This window comes from Perognathus longimembris, unplaced genomic scaffold, assembly GCF_023159225.1.
Source record: "Perognathus longimembris pacificus isolate PPM17 unplaced genomic scaffold, ASM2315922v1 HiC_scaffold_5680, whole genome shotgun sequence".
NCBI classification, from domain to species: domain Eukaryota; kingdom Metazoa; phylum Chordata; class Mammalia; order Rodentia; family Heteromyidae; genus Perognathus; species Perognathus longimembris.
The window spans coordinates 5526-22127 of NW_025961134.1; the positions used below are offsets into that span (position 1 = coordinate 5526).

Sequence of the window (16602 nt, forward strand, 5' to 3'; positions counted from 1 at the left end):
TCTGATAAGTAGAGTACACTTTTAAGAAGTGACTGACTGAGCTATAAAATCTTGTCCAGCGTGTGGAGATGGTAAGAGGAAAGAGAGTGAATGGAGAATATAAACACTTGATCAAAATATGTTACATACATGTGTAAAAACTTAAAAAGGAAATGCATTAAATTTAGTTCAGGAAGCAAGTGTGAAGGACGCAGGAAAAATGAATAAGGTACATTATAGGCATATATGAAGTGAAACATAAGTGAAACAGCCTTTACAAGTAATTGATGTTAAAACTGTGCGGGGAAAGAAAGCAGTTTTGGTGAAAACCATTGACTTGCATTGAAAATGCATTGAATATATAATATAGGTTGTATTGTGTATACATTAGTGAATACTCACAGCATAATTAGTATAGAAGTATTCATTTTAATGTTAAGCAGATTAAGTAGCATTATATATGGATACTTTTTACATAAAGTGAATGTAGGTTAATTTTACATGGGTGACATTTTCACAACTTTCTTCAAACTGTCTTAGTCTCTACATCCTTATGTAAGCTCAGATTTCATAAGCTGTAAAGTCATTTCCAGGATGATATCTCTTTTTGAATTCAAATAATAGATGTCATATTTGGCTTATTTCAAGATATGAAGAAGGAAGAATTATAACTCGTGGACTACCAGGAGGTATGTTGCCAAACTTTATAAATTAACTTAGGTCTGTTGATATTCTGAAACAAAGCAATTAGCACCCCTTCTTTTTATTTGGCCAACAGACCTACAACATATAATTAAAATTCAAATGGAAGGGATAAAAACCAACACCCCTCCTGTAGACTAACTTCCCACGTGTCTTTCATCACTGTAGTAACTATCAAGGTTCATGTGCATTTTCTTTGGTGACTCAGCACTTTCTTCGCTTGTCATCTCTTGAAACTCTCAGACTATTCTTAGCAAATGAAGGCATCCTCCACTTCTTAGTCAAATGTCTCCAAATATAAGTGTTTACCTTTTTATGTGTTTTATATTCATTTATTTTTATTTTTTTATTCTTTGGCCAGTCCTGGGCCTTGGACTCAGGGCCTGTGCACTGTCCCTGGCTTCTCTTTGCTCAAGACTAGCACTCTGCCACGTGAGCCACAGCGCCAGTTCTGGCCACTTTCTGTATATGTGGTGCTGGGGAATTGAACCCAGGGCTTCATGTATTTGAGGCAAGTACTCTTGCCACTAGGCCATATCCCCAGCCCCGTGTTTATCTTTTGCACTCATGAAATTTCCAACTACCTTGGTATGAAAGGCAAATATTCAAATTAAGTTTATGTACATCAACTTATTCAGCCTTGGTGCTTTCTACTTACCCTTCGTTGCTGTAACTCTAGTCAGTGTGAACTACTTACAATGTCTAGCAATTTGTATGACTTACTTCCCTCATTATCAAAGTTCAGTTATTAATGTAATAACTACAACAAAATGCATTCACATTGGCACAAAACTGAGAAATACATCCCACCCTTGTGCTCAAGTACCTTTATACTTGTTATGGTAAGTATAGTTCTGCCTGGAAATCACCCGTTGATCTCATTTTCCAGAAGCAAGGAAGAGATTGATGAAGAATGGAGTATATCGTGATCTTGAATTTCAGTGCTTGTGTAAGTGGTTGAATAAATGGTTGCTGAGTTAATGAATAAATCCAAATATATAGAACCTTCACAGTTAGCCACATAATAATTAGTCACCAATATGGTTTAATTACATTTGAATATCATTTTGTATTGTAGTTCTCTCTCTCCTTCTGCCATACACATAACTTACCATACCCCTGCCCATAATTTTATTCTTATTAACATTTATATAATCCTCCATAAGTTTACTAACACATGCTTACTTAACTAAAAGTCTTTGAGATAAAGACTATAATGCTTTCATGTTTTGTTTTGTGTTCACCTAATATAGATTTGAGTCTGGGTCTGCTAGAACTTCTGCTCTATGATGTACTATTGAAGTCAAGATTCACATGTGGAAACTGATGATAACATGGCATTTTTAAGGAGAATGTATAAATTAGGTTCATAAAAGAAAATTTATGTTATAACAGAAAACTTAAAAGATAATGTTATTTCTGAATGTTATTGGAATTATTCTTAGTAGATGAAAGATATAAAATGTTGTAAAAATAACATTTCTAATAATATGTTGCAATGAAAAGTTTTATACTATTTTGAACTGCTTCAAAACAAATCTTCAGGTAGATGTTCTATGCAAAAATGATTATTACTTGTTCTGTCAAAATGCCCATTGTTTAAGTAGAACCTAAACCACAAAGTTGACATTAATGCTTTAGTGGAATTAAATATCAATTCTGTGATAACAATGATGTATTTTCCTTTTGGTTTCATTTGATATATATTGAAAAATAGTTATGTATTCACTTAGTGAAGATTTATCTACTTAGAGCTAGGAGGGCACTCTGCTCTGTGCATTTTCCTGCTTCAGTTTGCTGAGTAGCAGGGATTCAAGGTGTGAACTACAACACCAGGCTAAACTTCAAGTTTTGAACTAATATTTGGTTTTTGTTTTTGTTTTTGTTTTTGTTTTGGGCAGTCCTGGGCCTTGGACTCAGGGCCTGAGCACTGTCCCTGGCTTCTTTTTTGCTCAAGGCTAGCACTCTGCCACTTGAGCCACAGCGCCGCTTCTGGCCATTTTCTGTATATGTGGTGCTGGGGAATCGAACCTAGGGCCTCATGTATCCGAGGCAGGCACTCTTGCCACTAGGCTATATTCCCAGCCCCAATATTTGGGGTTTTTAAAAATTATCTTCAAGTTTAGGAGATTCAGATACATATCTTGATCATCATAGAAGACATTTTAAGTTGAATCACCTCTTCAAAATTCTGTCCCCACTTACCCAGGAGGAACTGTCTAATATGATTTCTGTGTTCCACTTTCATGTGTATACACTGAATATGAATGTATTTGCTCATTATTTCTTTTCACTTTATTGGGTCAGTCCTCATTTTAGCTTCCAACTCTTGCACCCTTCCTCTCAAAACATGTTTCAGGTATTGATACTCATGTTGCCTAACTGGTAATTATTCAAAAGGATTAGACCATGGAATCTCATTCTTGTGAAGACTTTAGTAAGATTCAACATGCAATATAGTTTTTTAAAGTACATCCCTTTCTCTACAAATATCATTCTGCCTGACAGATGAGTAAAATTTGTGTGTGTGTGTGTGTAGGTGTGTGTGTGTGTGTGTAGGTGTGTGTGTGTGTGTGTGACTGTGTGTATGTCACATTCTGTTGATCCATTCATCCATGAAGCACATCTGGGTTTATTTCCATAGCTTATTTCTGTTGAATAGTGCATCAGTGAACATGGTTGTGTAAGTAGCCTTGCTCTATCCTGATTTGTAGTCTTTTGGGGTAGTATTCCTGGATCATGGAGACATCCTATGTTTAGGTTTTTGAGGAATCTCCAAATATTCCACAATAGTTGAACAAGTGTATATCCCAGCAGTAGGTTATGGTTAGTTATCTCTCACACCTGTGCCAGGACATGTTGGTAATATCTTTGGTGATGGCCACTCTAACTGGAATGAGATGGATTCTCAATGTTGGTTGAATTTGGATTCTTTTATGGCCAGGGATATTGGGCATTTCTTCATGTGTCGATTGGCCATATGTATTTCTTCCTTTGAGATGTCTCTTTACCTCATAGGCCCATGTATACATTGAGTATTGATTCTTACAAGGTTTTGTTTCTTGAGTTCTCTGTATTATTCTGGATATTAGGCCATTGTCCAGCATTGACCTGGCAAATGTTGTCCATTCTGTAGGCTGTCTTATGAGGTTACTAGCAGCCTCCTTTTCCGTGCAGGGGAATTTTAGGGGATGGAGGAAGAGGGCAGAGGGACAGCCGGGCACTAACTGAGCTCTCTCCAAGTGAAAGTCCACAACTAGAGAAGCACATCCAGGGAGCCAAACCAGTGCAGAGATGCAGGGCAGAGAGGAAGCCTGCTTAAGAAGACTGATTTGAGCACAGGCCGCTCCAGAGGCGGTGACAGCGGTAATGCAGCCAGAGCAGCAGACAAAACCAAGATATGAGCAATGGGAGAGAGGGATGGAGGGAAGGGGAGAGGGAGGGAGGGAGGGGAGGAGAGAGGGGAGAGAGCACTCACTTTCCATTCACCTCCAGTGCATGTGGAAACCTGGCTGCAAGCCACAGACAGACACAAGTCGCAGATGGACCAAAAACCCAAGGGAAAGCGTGAGTTCACCGGGATAGACCCCCTCAGTCTCCCGCCCAGAGCAGCCTTTGGAAGGCAGCCCTTCCCCTCCTCTGGAGATGGAGATGGCGCCCAGCAACCCTGCCAGAGCAGCCAGCAGGAAACCTGAGGCTGAGTCAGCAGCACCCATTTTCAACCCAGTAAAGAGATCTGAGGAGGAAAAGCTGTGCCCAAGGCAGGATGTGCTCCCCCAGGGCAGGATGTGCTCCCCCAGGGCAGGATGGGCTCCCCCAGGGCAGGATGTGCTCCCCCAGGGCAGGATGGGCTCCGCCAGGGCAGGATGGGCTCCTCCAGGTCAGGATGGGCTCCCCCAGGGCAGGAGTGCTCCCCCAGGGCAGGATGGGCTCCCCCAGGGCAGGATGGGCTCCCCCAGGGCAGGAGTGCTCCACCAGGGCAGGATGGCCTCCCCCAGGGCAGGATGGGCTCCCCCAAGCAGGATGGGCTCCCCCAGGGCAGGATGGGCTCCCCCAGGGCAGGACGGGCTCCCCCAGGGCAGGACAGGCTCCCCCAGGGCAGAAGTGCTCCCCCAGGGCAGGACGGGCTCCCCAGGGCAGAAGTGCTCCCCCAGGGTAGGATGGGCTCCCCCAGGGCAGGAGTGCTCCCCCAGGGCAGGACGGGCTCCCCCAGGGCAGGACGGGCTCCCCCGGGCAGGATGGGCTCCCCCAGGGCAGGACGGGCTCCCCCAGGGCAGGACGGGCTCCCCAGGGCAGATGTGCTCCCCCAGGGTAGGATGGGCTCCCCCAGGGTAGAAGTGCTCCCCCAGGGCAGGACGGGCTCCCCCAGGGCAGGATGGGCTCCCCCAGGGCAGGACGGGCTCCCCCAGGGCAGGATGGGCTCCCCCAGGGCAGGAGGGTCTCCCCCAGGGCAGGAGTGCTCCCTTCCTGAGGTAAGGGCAGATAGAAGCAGCCCTACCCTTCTGCAGAACTCAAGGGTTCCAGACAGGACTCAACAACCCCCCACCCTCCACACACACACACACCCCACACCCCAGCTCCCCTAGGCCACAGGAAGGCTGACACCCCAAGACAGCCCTACATGCACCATCAAGAGACTGCTTAGTGCACACAGGGGAACCTGTCCAAGCTCTCCCAAATCAATGCAAAGAGTCTCTTTTCTAATGACAGGTCTTAATGTCTGCTTGTTTCATTACTTTTATTTTCTCGTTTTCCTTACTTTTATTAACTTCACTTTTTTCTACTTCATCCCTAGATACACAGCCAACCGTGTTTGCGCAGCCTCCTCCTTCCCTGTGTACCTTCCTTCCTAACTCCGACTCGGTCGCTCTGGTGAAGCCCAGCGTGGCCGCATCGAGCTTCTGCAGCTCACAGAGTCTCAGGAACTTTTCAGCTCAGGCTGGCCTGGAACCGTGTTCCTCCCGAATTCACGCCCACTGTGAGGATGATGAACCAAGGGAGCAGCCCAGACGGTGGGTGATAAGGAGTCTGCTGTGTCCGCCTGGGTTGGCATCAACTTTGATCACACAGATCTCAGACGCCTATGGAGCTACCAGAATTTCTTCCTCAGTGAACAGGAAAGCTTACGTTATTAGAAAATTATATGGAATAAAGTCAGTTTAAAATACTGTAAAATCGAGACCATCCTTCCCAAAAATATGCTCTATTGAGTTATCAAATTCCTGTCTACAAATTTTGTAACACATTCATATTTTATAAACCTGGAATTAGAAGTAAGCAACCTTTGATTTCCACCTGAAAATACTTCAAAGACCAGATTGAAGGCAATTGTTTATGAGATGAATAATAATTATATAGTTGGGGTTTTTTTGGATAAAGTTTGTGATCTATTTCCTTAACAAGACACACTTATACTTTGGTCAGAGTGATGGCAATATTGAAAATACAACATGAAAATGCATGCTGTAATTTTTTGAAAGCAATAAAAATTTTAATTCTGGTTGTACATGTTTAAATGTTTTCTTCTAAAATTTTTTGGGCTGCTTGGGTTGCTTGATCCTGGATGATCATAGTTCAAAGTTGGTCCAGGAAGGAAAGTCTCCAATTAACCACCAGAAAACTAGAAGTGGAGCTACGGGTCAAGGTGGCAGAGCCCTGGCAAAAGAGCTCAAGGACAGCTTCCAGGCCTGGAATGTAAGCCCTGACCCAGGAGAGGAAGGGAGGGAAGGAGGGAGGGAGGGAGGGAGGGAGAGAGAGAGAGAGAGAGAGAGAGAGAGAGAGAGAGAGAAAGAGAGAGAGAGAGAGAGAGAGAGAGAGCTGTATACATGATCACTCCAAAAGTGATACAAATTAAAATCAAAGTAACATTGTTGGTTTAATTTCATCAACACAACATTGAAAATATGTAGAAAAATAGAATTATATACTTAGGCAAGAAAATAGATGATCCCTATGACCAAACATATTATCTTGTTTCAAGGACACCAAGTTTACTTTAGTGACATAAATAAATGTATAGTGTACACACTTGCCAAATGAAATCCACTGATCATGAATCTGAATGAGATGAATTGAGCTTTGAGCCAAGGGCTCCTGTGTACCAGGCTGGCCTGGAAGCTGTTGCACAGCGTGGACCGCCCTAGAACTTGAAGGGTCCCCAGGGCCGTGTGCCCAGTGCTGGAATCACAGGTGTGAGCCATCGCTCTCCACCCAACTTATGACGACGTGATCAGAGAAGAAAAAATACAATCCATTAATTTGACACACTTCATTTTCATAGTGATACGCAATGTTTAAAAGCAAACAAAACTAACAGATATCAAGATGTGACTTGGACTACTACTGTGGGTTCTCTACAAAACCCAGCTGGGAAGGGGTTCCTTTGCTTTACCAGTCCTGGGCCTTGAACTCAGGGCCACAGGAGGGTTTCCCCAGCAATGGTGCACCCAGGAGTGAGCAAGCAGTGGGGTGGGTGGGGAGGATGACACTTGTCAACTGCCCTGGCACTCACGTGCCTTTGGTGGGGGGTGAGGGGAAACCAGGAGAACCGCACACCCCAGAGAGAGAGGAGAGGGCCCAGTCCCAGCAGAGGAGAGGGGGAGGGAGGCACCTTCCTCTCTGCATGGGTTGTGGCACCATAGCCTGTCCCATATCAGTGATAGAGACTCTGATGGACGTTCTGTTTCCTGGGCTGCACTGGAAACACACTCCTCTCAGCTACAGACAGAATCAGCTGGAAGGAGGAGCACACACCACTGCTCTTAGTTGAGAATGAATTTCACGTCAGGCTTTGAAACAGGATCTCAGTGTCAGACTCCCTAGTGACAGGACTGCAGGCAGGAGCTATCAGAGCCTGCCAAGATGGGTCATTTGTAGCTAAGCAAACTGGTGGTAAGATAACATTATTTACTTATTACATCATGAGTTCTGTATCTGTCTACATAGGACTCTCCTTCATGATCCCACTACGTAATGCTTCGTTAAAATATTAAGAATTCAAAATACATTTAATCTTTATACCCCAGAGATCATTTTACAATTTCAACCATTTTAGTGACAATAGGTGGATGGTTTGGGGTACCATGTATTAATCTAATGTTTCTATATTATTATCTTATTTTTTGCTTTCATCTTGCTTCACTAATAAAATAAGTGTGATGAGAAAATTTGGCTTAATGTCCAGAATAACGAAAATGAGTCATCAATATTAAGCTGTGAAAGAAACCTGAGAGTAAAAAAATCAAATAATGCATGTTTTGTTTTGATATAATTTGAATTCTAGGGTTGTGAAAAATAAATGGAAACTAAGTACGTAGAATAGGTTAAATAGAATTGACTTAGGCCTCACATTAGATATATTTTTCAAGAATGAATTACTCTCCGGAGTATAGATACATTTGGCTTTAAGGATATTGTTTCCTAAGATGGACAGAAAATATGACAAGAAAGCTCTTTCCAACTAGCTGTAGTGTCTAAAAGGATGGGGACTCTATGACCGTTACAGACGGACCTGCTATACAATCATGGGACAGCTACAATTAAATGTAGAGATTTAAATACTTGCTGATATTATTTTACGGATGCAATAGCCTATCAGTATAATTAGACTTAAATGGTGTAATATATTTTAGAAAAGCTAAATACATAATGATATTGTTTCATTTGTGTTTAACTTCTGAGGCTATCAAGTAGATAAGGAACCAACATAATAGTTAATAATGTTTAGAAATATCAAAAGGTGTTAAAATTTCTAAAACTAAGATAAACTTTTATACAAAGGGAAGTACCTGTTGCGTGTTAGTGTCTCATGCCTGTAATTCTTCCCTGGAGGTCTGAGTAGTACCAAAAGTGGAACTTTGGCTCAAGGGGAACAGCAATAGCTGTGAGCAATAAAGACTTAAGGGACAGCACCCAGGCCCTGAGATAATAAACCAGCATTAACACAAATAACAAGAAAAATAAAGATGCCCATTGTGCATATGCAGACGCCTGCAAACACAGCCCTGGGGAATGAAGGTTATCGGTGTGAGACTAAGCACAGCTAAATACTGAGACACCAAATGAAAACGGAAGAAAAGAATCAAGCAGAAAGAAGCACAACAGGATGATAATCTAACCAAGTCAAAACCAACAGAGAAAAAGAATCCATCATGAATGACAGTCTTTGAAGTCATTCAATATTCCCATGGATCTAAATTAAGTCAGTTATGTAAGCATTATCTTAAATTATGCTTGACATTTCCTAATGGTGCTCTCATAAGAAAAAAATCTTCAGGGTGCTAGTGGAGTGGCTGAAGTGGTCAAGAGCTTGCACACTGAATGATTATGTGTGTATATAATTGTGTGTGTACATGTATATGTGTTTATATATGTATATATATGCCCACATATTTGGGCTTGATAATTTATATAAGACTCCAGACACTCACACAGTGAGGCCAAAAGTGCATAGCCTAGTAGTGTTTGGTCAAGGCTCAATAATTTTCTATAAATCAACTCCAAGAAAAGGAAACAGGACACATCTTTAGTTGCCATTGTTGTTGTGTTTGTTTCCTTTTCCTGTAATCTTGTTTGTTAGTTTGTATTTGGAGGGTAAGGGAGAGCACAGAAAAGGGGGAACAAGGTTGAACAAATCAACAGTGACACTCACTAGACACTGTGCGGTGGGAATGGGAGGGAAAAACCCGAAGAAAGTGAGGGAAGGGGAGACCTGGTTCCAAAAGAGTTACATTCCTTGCTCATTTCCTTCATGTAACTGTAGCCCCACTGTGTATCAATTCTACAATCACAATAAAAAGAGAAACATAAACCCCTGACTTGAAATCCTAAGATCATCCAAAATATTGATACTAATATGTTCTTGAGTTTATAGATTATATCTATTATACTACTGTTAAAATATTATATGCTTTGTACTCTATGTAGCTTTAATATCTGTTAAGTCTTGCTTCTGATCCCATCAGTGATTTTTGTCCTTTATGTGAAAAAAGTAACATTATTATAATTTCTAATTAAATTCCCCTAGAGGAAAGTATAAGAAATGTATGGGGGTGAATTTTCTCTTTTCTAGGATCATAGAGAAAAGATTTGCAAATCAGATGACACTTAAAGAAGCATAGGCCTTCAAAGAAGGCTGAGCACAAATATCATTTATTTTACAGCACTCCAGAAGGTTTCTACAGGGCTATTAGCAAGTAGAAGTAAGCTGGACCATCAAGATAGAGCATCTTTCTTACCATGGGATAAAAAAAAAAAAAAAAAAAAAAAAACCAGCTGTGAGATCTTAGGAGTTGCAGTTCATTAGACACAGTGAAGAGGTGTTCTGAAAGAAATCAAGGAACTGCAGTTTTTATTTAACTCAAATTTCCATATATATATATATATTATTTTTTGCAGTCATGGGATGGGTCTCTCTTACTTCAGGCATTCACTGCTTTTTTGTTTGCATTATTTGTAAGTAGAACTCTGACGTTTTTCTGAGAGCTATCCTTACGATGTGAATCTCTTTCTTACACTGGCGGGGGGAGGCATGTGTTTGTACTACAGTGATGTCCAGCTTGTTGATTGAGATAGTGTTTCACTAATTTTCCTTCTCTGGGTTTGAGTCAAGAACCTTTCCATTTCTGGCTTCTGAGTAGAAAGGAATTCTGGAAATTGCTGCCACAAACATCCCTTCAAGCATTTTTGAAGCTTTAATGTTGTGCATTCCTTAATAGTATAGAGGGGTGATTTATAGAGGAATGATTGAATTTTGGAAAAAGAACATGGCGTTTCTCAGAATAAATATAGGTTTTGGATTTCAAAATCAATGATCTTTTTAGAGAATTTGAAATGTCAGCCACGGACAGAGCACAAACTCTCCATATCAATCCACTACGCAGCATCAATACATTGGACCTTAGTGCCCAGTGGCAAATAAATGCCCTATTCAAATCTCTCAGCCCTTCCCCCCCTCCCCCCAGGTCCTAGGCCTTTGGACTCAGCACTGTCCCTGGCTTCTTTTTGCTCAAGCCTAGCACTCTGCCACTTGAGCCACAGCGCCACTTCTGGCCATTGTCTATATATGTGGTGCTGGGGAATTAAACCCAGGTCTTCATGTATATGAGGCAAGCACTCTTGCCACTAGGCCATATTCCCAGCCCTTCAATTTGGTTTTGATAGGGTTTTATACTTGTATGTTAGCTTTGGATCATAATCTTCTGTCCTCTGTGTGCCAAATAGTTATAATTACAATCATATACCATCGAATTGTGCTCAAATTTTTAACTTTCTGAAGGTAGAGAATGGAAAGTCATTTTAGGAAAAATCTATTAAAACTGATGAGAATTTTATAAGCATCAGAGTTATGCTAGAAATCATAATGTAATGGATTTAATATATCTGTTAAATTATTAAACTTTGTTAATAAGATACAACACCTCACTGAAATAATGTTTAATTGATAAACATTGTATGTCTATTATATTAAAATAACATTTTTCTTCATAAAAATTAAAATACTTTTTGAAGTAATATTCAATTTAGATTTAATCATTTCTCAAGTGTTTCTTGAGGCCACATTTTCTAAGCGATCTATCATCTAAATGATAATGTATCTTGTATCTTTTTAAACTTAAAACTATTAAATATATTTGATTTCTTTTGGAGCCAGAGGAAGTTGGCAAATCTGAGTGAACAGTAGAAGGTATATTGTCAACTTTTATGTGTCAATAGTAGATTGACCTATGAAATAAAGTATAAATAGCAGATGGTTGATTCTACTTGAAATATTTTGATATATATATATATAAAAGAAATAACGATGAAGAATGTAGACATTTCTAAATGTAATTTTCACTTGAACATATAGTATCAGTTCTCAGATTCTGCCCCTTTTCTTACTGGTACAGTGTTTACTCGCTTGTCATTCTGTGCGACTGTCCCCTTACGCTCTGAGGCGATTCATAGAATGCAAGTTATCATTGTCTCTGCTAAGATGATGACAAAAACCCCAGGTCATCTAGCACTATGTAGTTAAGCAGGTACAGTTCAAAATGCTCCCTTGACAAATATCATTTTAAATTGGTCATTTACTGTATCACTAGTATATCCTATTCCCTCAGAAAAATTTAAAAAACCCTTAACATGGACTAAGTGTCTCACATCAAGGTGATTATTTTCAAGTTATTTAGCTTTATCTCACATCTCCGTCCATGTGCTCTAACTTAGCCGACTTGGATTACTTGTCATTGACAGGTGTTCTTCCTCACGTTAGATGTTGGTCCGCACTGTTTCTCTGTTCTGTGGGGTACTTTCTCCTTATTCCTCAGTTAACATACACATCAGCTCCACCACAGAAGCTTAAACACCAGCACTGCGCTGGTGCAAAGGCCCCTTTTTGTGTGTTCACACTTGCCTGGGTGAGACCTAGCAGAATGTGTGTGTCTGTGTGTCCGTTGCCTTTAAACATGTTATAGGGGGTTATAGGGTATAATTGATGAGGAACTGACTGTCATCTTCATTCTGTCATTCCAGTGCGTGTCACAGCACCTTAGCACATGGCTGCTGAGTAAATAATTCTAGGAATTCCTGAGGGGCCAGCTTCTCAAATGTAACGTTGGCGGCGCAGCCCTCCACTCGGGATTCCATCGGAGTCCTTGGTGCCAGGCTCCGCTCCTTAGAAGCACAAGTGAGCTTGCCATCGTTTCTACCTGAACTACTGTGGCAACTGTGTTACCTTCCTCCTGGAACTGTTATCTACTTTGCAAGTATATTTATGCATTAAAAATTCAGATTTACTCATTCTTGTGTATGGCTATCTCTTCTCCTTGGCTCTAGGGCTAAGTATCTTATTCCTCTATCTTGGTCCTGAACGAACCTCTCCGAGCCAGCTACTTCTTAGAGTTGTTATTTTGCAACCGTGTATTGTTTTTAGGTAGTGTAGCTGAGTTATTAGTGATGTATGAAATACCACACAAATACAAAGTGTGCCATTTGATTAGTTTTGTCAAGTTCATTAAAACATTTAACGAGATAAATTAACCAATCTGTCACCACACAAGACTCTTCCTTCCAGTTTAACCTATCCTCCCAAAGATTGCCAAATTGGTGGGCACCAGGGCTTATATCTTTAATCCAGCCATTTAGTTGAAAGTGAATCAGCCACGACAGACGATTTCACAAGACCTCATTTCACCCAGAAGAAAAAACTGGTGTGTGGCACTGGGCTGCTATGCCAGCTATGTGAAAAGCATGAGCAGGATTTCAGTGCAGTGCTAGGAAAAGGGTGCTGGCTAGTCAATAAACAATGACAGAAAAATGGTGACCTGGTCCAAGGGGTAGAGTGTGTGCCAGGCAAGGGCAATGGCCTGTGTGCGCATACAACACAAGAAGAGCCAGGTGGATAAAGTATTACAGAGTGCTTTCCATTTACCTCAATAGCGCATGAGAATTCGAATGCCACGTTTTCTTCCCTAATATAAACTGTTGTTTAATTTTCGCAGCTCTGATCAGCGGTATTTCTTCCACTGCTAGTAGTGTGGACTATCTTCTCCTGTGCTTGTTGCCCTCTGATAATCCTTTCATGGTCTTTTCAACTCCTCTTGCCCTTTTACTTACCAGTTTTTCACTTTTTGTTGGCTTATAAGAGTTGGTTACACTTTTGAGATACCTTGCCTCATCAGAAGTGTCTTCAGAATGAGTTTTCCCGGCTGTATCTGAAGTATTTTACCGCTGGCTGCTTTATAAGTGAGTTCATCCCATCTCCACGCCAGTCAAGAGGCACAGGTGCACGTGGCCGGGCCTGCCTGTCAAGTGGCAGCTGTCCCGCAGACCTTGTTCCCTTGAACGGAAGATGGCTGTCGGCAGGTGAAGGGTCAGGAGCTCAAGCACGCTTGGCACCCATTCCCTCAGCCGACGCCCTCCTGGCCTGTCTCTTCTGCTCCCAGGCCTCCCTCTTCGCCCTTGGCTTCTCAAGGCAATGCTCTGGCCTGTAGGTGAGCTACCCAAGTCTTGCTACCGAGCCCCTGCCAGCAAGGCAATGGGGGATTCAATGTCTACAGTGGAAGATCATCTTTTCCAAGCAATGCTAATAAACAAAATGTGCTCTGGCTCACGTGCGCATGCTCCTCTAAGAGAGGTGACACATTGTAGTCAAAAGTGATCCTTGTGGATGTGTAGCATCTAGCCTATCAATTTCTCCTTCCGTAGCACATCTTCATTCAATCTGAATACGAAATATCAGCCGGACAGATGCTACACATCTCCATATAAAAGGAAGTAGAGTCTGGAAATGCTGCACGCGTGGACACCAAGAAGATTCTTGATTGTTGAAAATAGTTTGCAAGACAAAGGAAGCTTTACTGTTTCCTTGGAGCACTTAAAATTATTTAATTGAAACTTCCAACCAATGATTCATCCCCAGACCTGTTATTTTCTCTCATTATTGTACAGTATATGTCACTATCTCTTGTTTTAACATTTATTTTACCAGGAGCAATACATTCCTAGCAAATATAGAAGACACTTCATTTAAAAATTTTTGAATTATATACAATAGGCAATGTGAGAATTCTTGTGGGAGGGGGGAATCATACAAATTTAGGGAAAAATTTTTCTCCAACATCTACTTTTGCAATGTGTGCGGATTTACACACTTGTTTGTCATTTCCTTGTAAAATGATATATTATCTGAATTTTACTAGTAGGAACTAAAGAAAACATTTTATATTTGCATCAGGTTTAGCAAAGGAGGGTGTTCTTTCTCTTCTTGTATAGAGTGGCCCTTTATAGTGACTCTGAAACAAACCAGGATTCCCTCACTTTTCAGAAAAATACAAAACTGAGCTAACAAAACGATGTAAAGCTCAGCTAGGTAGGGTCTTAGGATTGTGTATTAAACAATCATTTAGTTTGAGGCCTTTTTAAAGCTGTTTGATTGCAGCTCCATCTAAAACAGCTTCTAACAATAACTTTATTGGGACCTAACGACAAGACAGAGGATAAGTTTGAAGCCTCATTTAATAGAGAGCCACGTACTTTTGTCTGTATTAAGATCATGGAGCTAGACATGGTGATTCTTGCATGCTTGTAATCCCAGCTACTTGGGAAATGTACACAGGAAGACCACAACATAGAGCCAAATGTGACAGTCAGCACATGTAAATATCTGAAGAAAAAAAAAAAGAAACTAAAAGCAAAAGAACAGGGGCCTGGCTCAGGTGAAAAAGTTCTTGCCAAGCTTTGGCAAGGACTTGAATTTAACCCTCAGTAGCACTAAAGAAAAAGAAAAGTTCATAACAACTCCATGAAAGCAATAAATGGTGCATCATATATATATATATATAAAGTCATATGTTGAATCTAAATCCATTTTTAAAATTTCTTAAAGAATATTTAAAAATTTATATAGCAATAAGGAAATATATACAGGTTGAAATAGATATTTTCTTAACAATGATGCACAGTGCAAACTAACATATTTGTTAAAATATTTTGTACCAGCTTTAAAATATTTGTCAACTATTTGCTAGCTTTTGACTTGGATAAAATACAAAAGTTTGTAAAACATCTTTGAACAAGTTTTCTTACTAATTCGAAAGTCGGTATGGTTTGTCATCATTAGGACCATTTAAAAATCTCCACAAATGAATTCTTGCTGTATGATTAAAATCACACGGTTGTGTTTGAAGCTTCTTATTAATCTTCAGGAAATATAAGGATGGCGTATAATTTTACACAACATTTTGGATAGGAAGATTAGAATTGATTCTGGTTTTTAGTGTTTGTTATTTAAGTGTGCATGATATATCTATCATGTTTGGTTATACATCGCTCAAAGGCAAGCAAGAGATGGCTGTAAGTGAAGTTCATTTTTTAAATGCAAGATTTCTTAATTTAACTATTTTAAAAACTGTTGGCTGCCACTATGTAAAGTTGGAGGAGTGCTAAGAATTAATGCACATAAATTACAAAAAGAATTGGTACAAGTATATTATTTAACTAATTTATCACATAGTGATTAGGGTAGCAATAAACTATGTTTTATGAAACTTGAAATAAAGATTATATAAGTAAATTAGCAATGAACTCTGTATTTTTACTTTAGAAAGTCACAAACTTTTTTTTTTTTTTTTTTGCCAGTCCTGGGCCTTGGACTTAGGGCCTGAGCACTGTCCCTGGCTTCTTTTTTTTGCTCAAGGCTAGCACTCTGCCACTTGAGCCACAGCGCCACTTCTGGCCATTTTCTATATATGTGGTGCTGGGGGATTGAACCCAGGGCCTCATGTATACGAGGCAAGCACTTGCCACTAGGCCATATCCCCAGCCCCGGAAAGTCACAAACTTTTAATATTTAAAACAGAAATACTTTTATTGTTACAAGTTTAATTTATAAAACATATCAATTTCAGATTCTTTTAATTTTCAAACATCCATTTCAGGTTGCATGCTTGGATATTAATCATTTGTTTATGATCAGGGTGGAAAATAGGATTGTGCATGAAAATGTCAAAGTTCTGTGGCATTCAAATCAAACCAAATTCATTCAGAAGTTAAACCAGAGTGTCTTAAGCTGATTCTTCAGTTAAAAGTACTTATGCTCAGAGCTTTTAAAGAAGTAATGTGTATTATTTAGGTTACAGTTGCTGAATCAAATTAAAAAATGAGTATTTCTTGAAATGAAAGCTGTATGAAGTTTTAATAATTGTATTTTATTAAAACCTATTATTATGACCTTTCTTTAACATGTATAAGTCAACTAGATGATTCAGTAATTCACCAAGAATGATATCAGAAATCTGAAACCCTAGAGAAACAGAAACTAAACCAGGTCTTGTGGTGCTGCACCATCTCCACTGGAGGCTGTGGACTTGAGGTCTGGAACTGTTAAGTTTTCTGGGAAATGTCTGGGAAAAGTTCTTGGCATTAAAAATGCATTATTAG

General features: G+C 40.2%; 1 long non-coding RNA gene across 1 annotated transcript; it reads left to right on the top strand.

Moving 5' to 3' along the window:
- The first annotated feature begins 586 nt into the window (after positions 1–586).
- On the top strand, positions 587–2096 carry LOC125345493. The gene is made up of 3 exons (XR_007209747.1): positions 587–668; positions 1571–1630; positions 1935–2096. It is a non-coding gene; the product is annotated as an uncharacterized LOC125345493 (long non-coding RNA).
- Positions 2097–16602: the final 14506 nt, after the last annotated feature.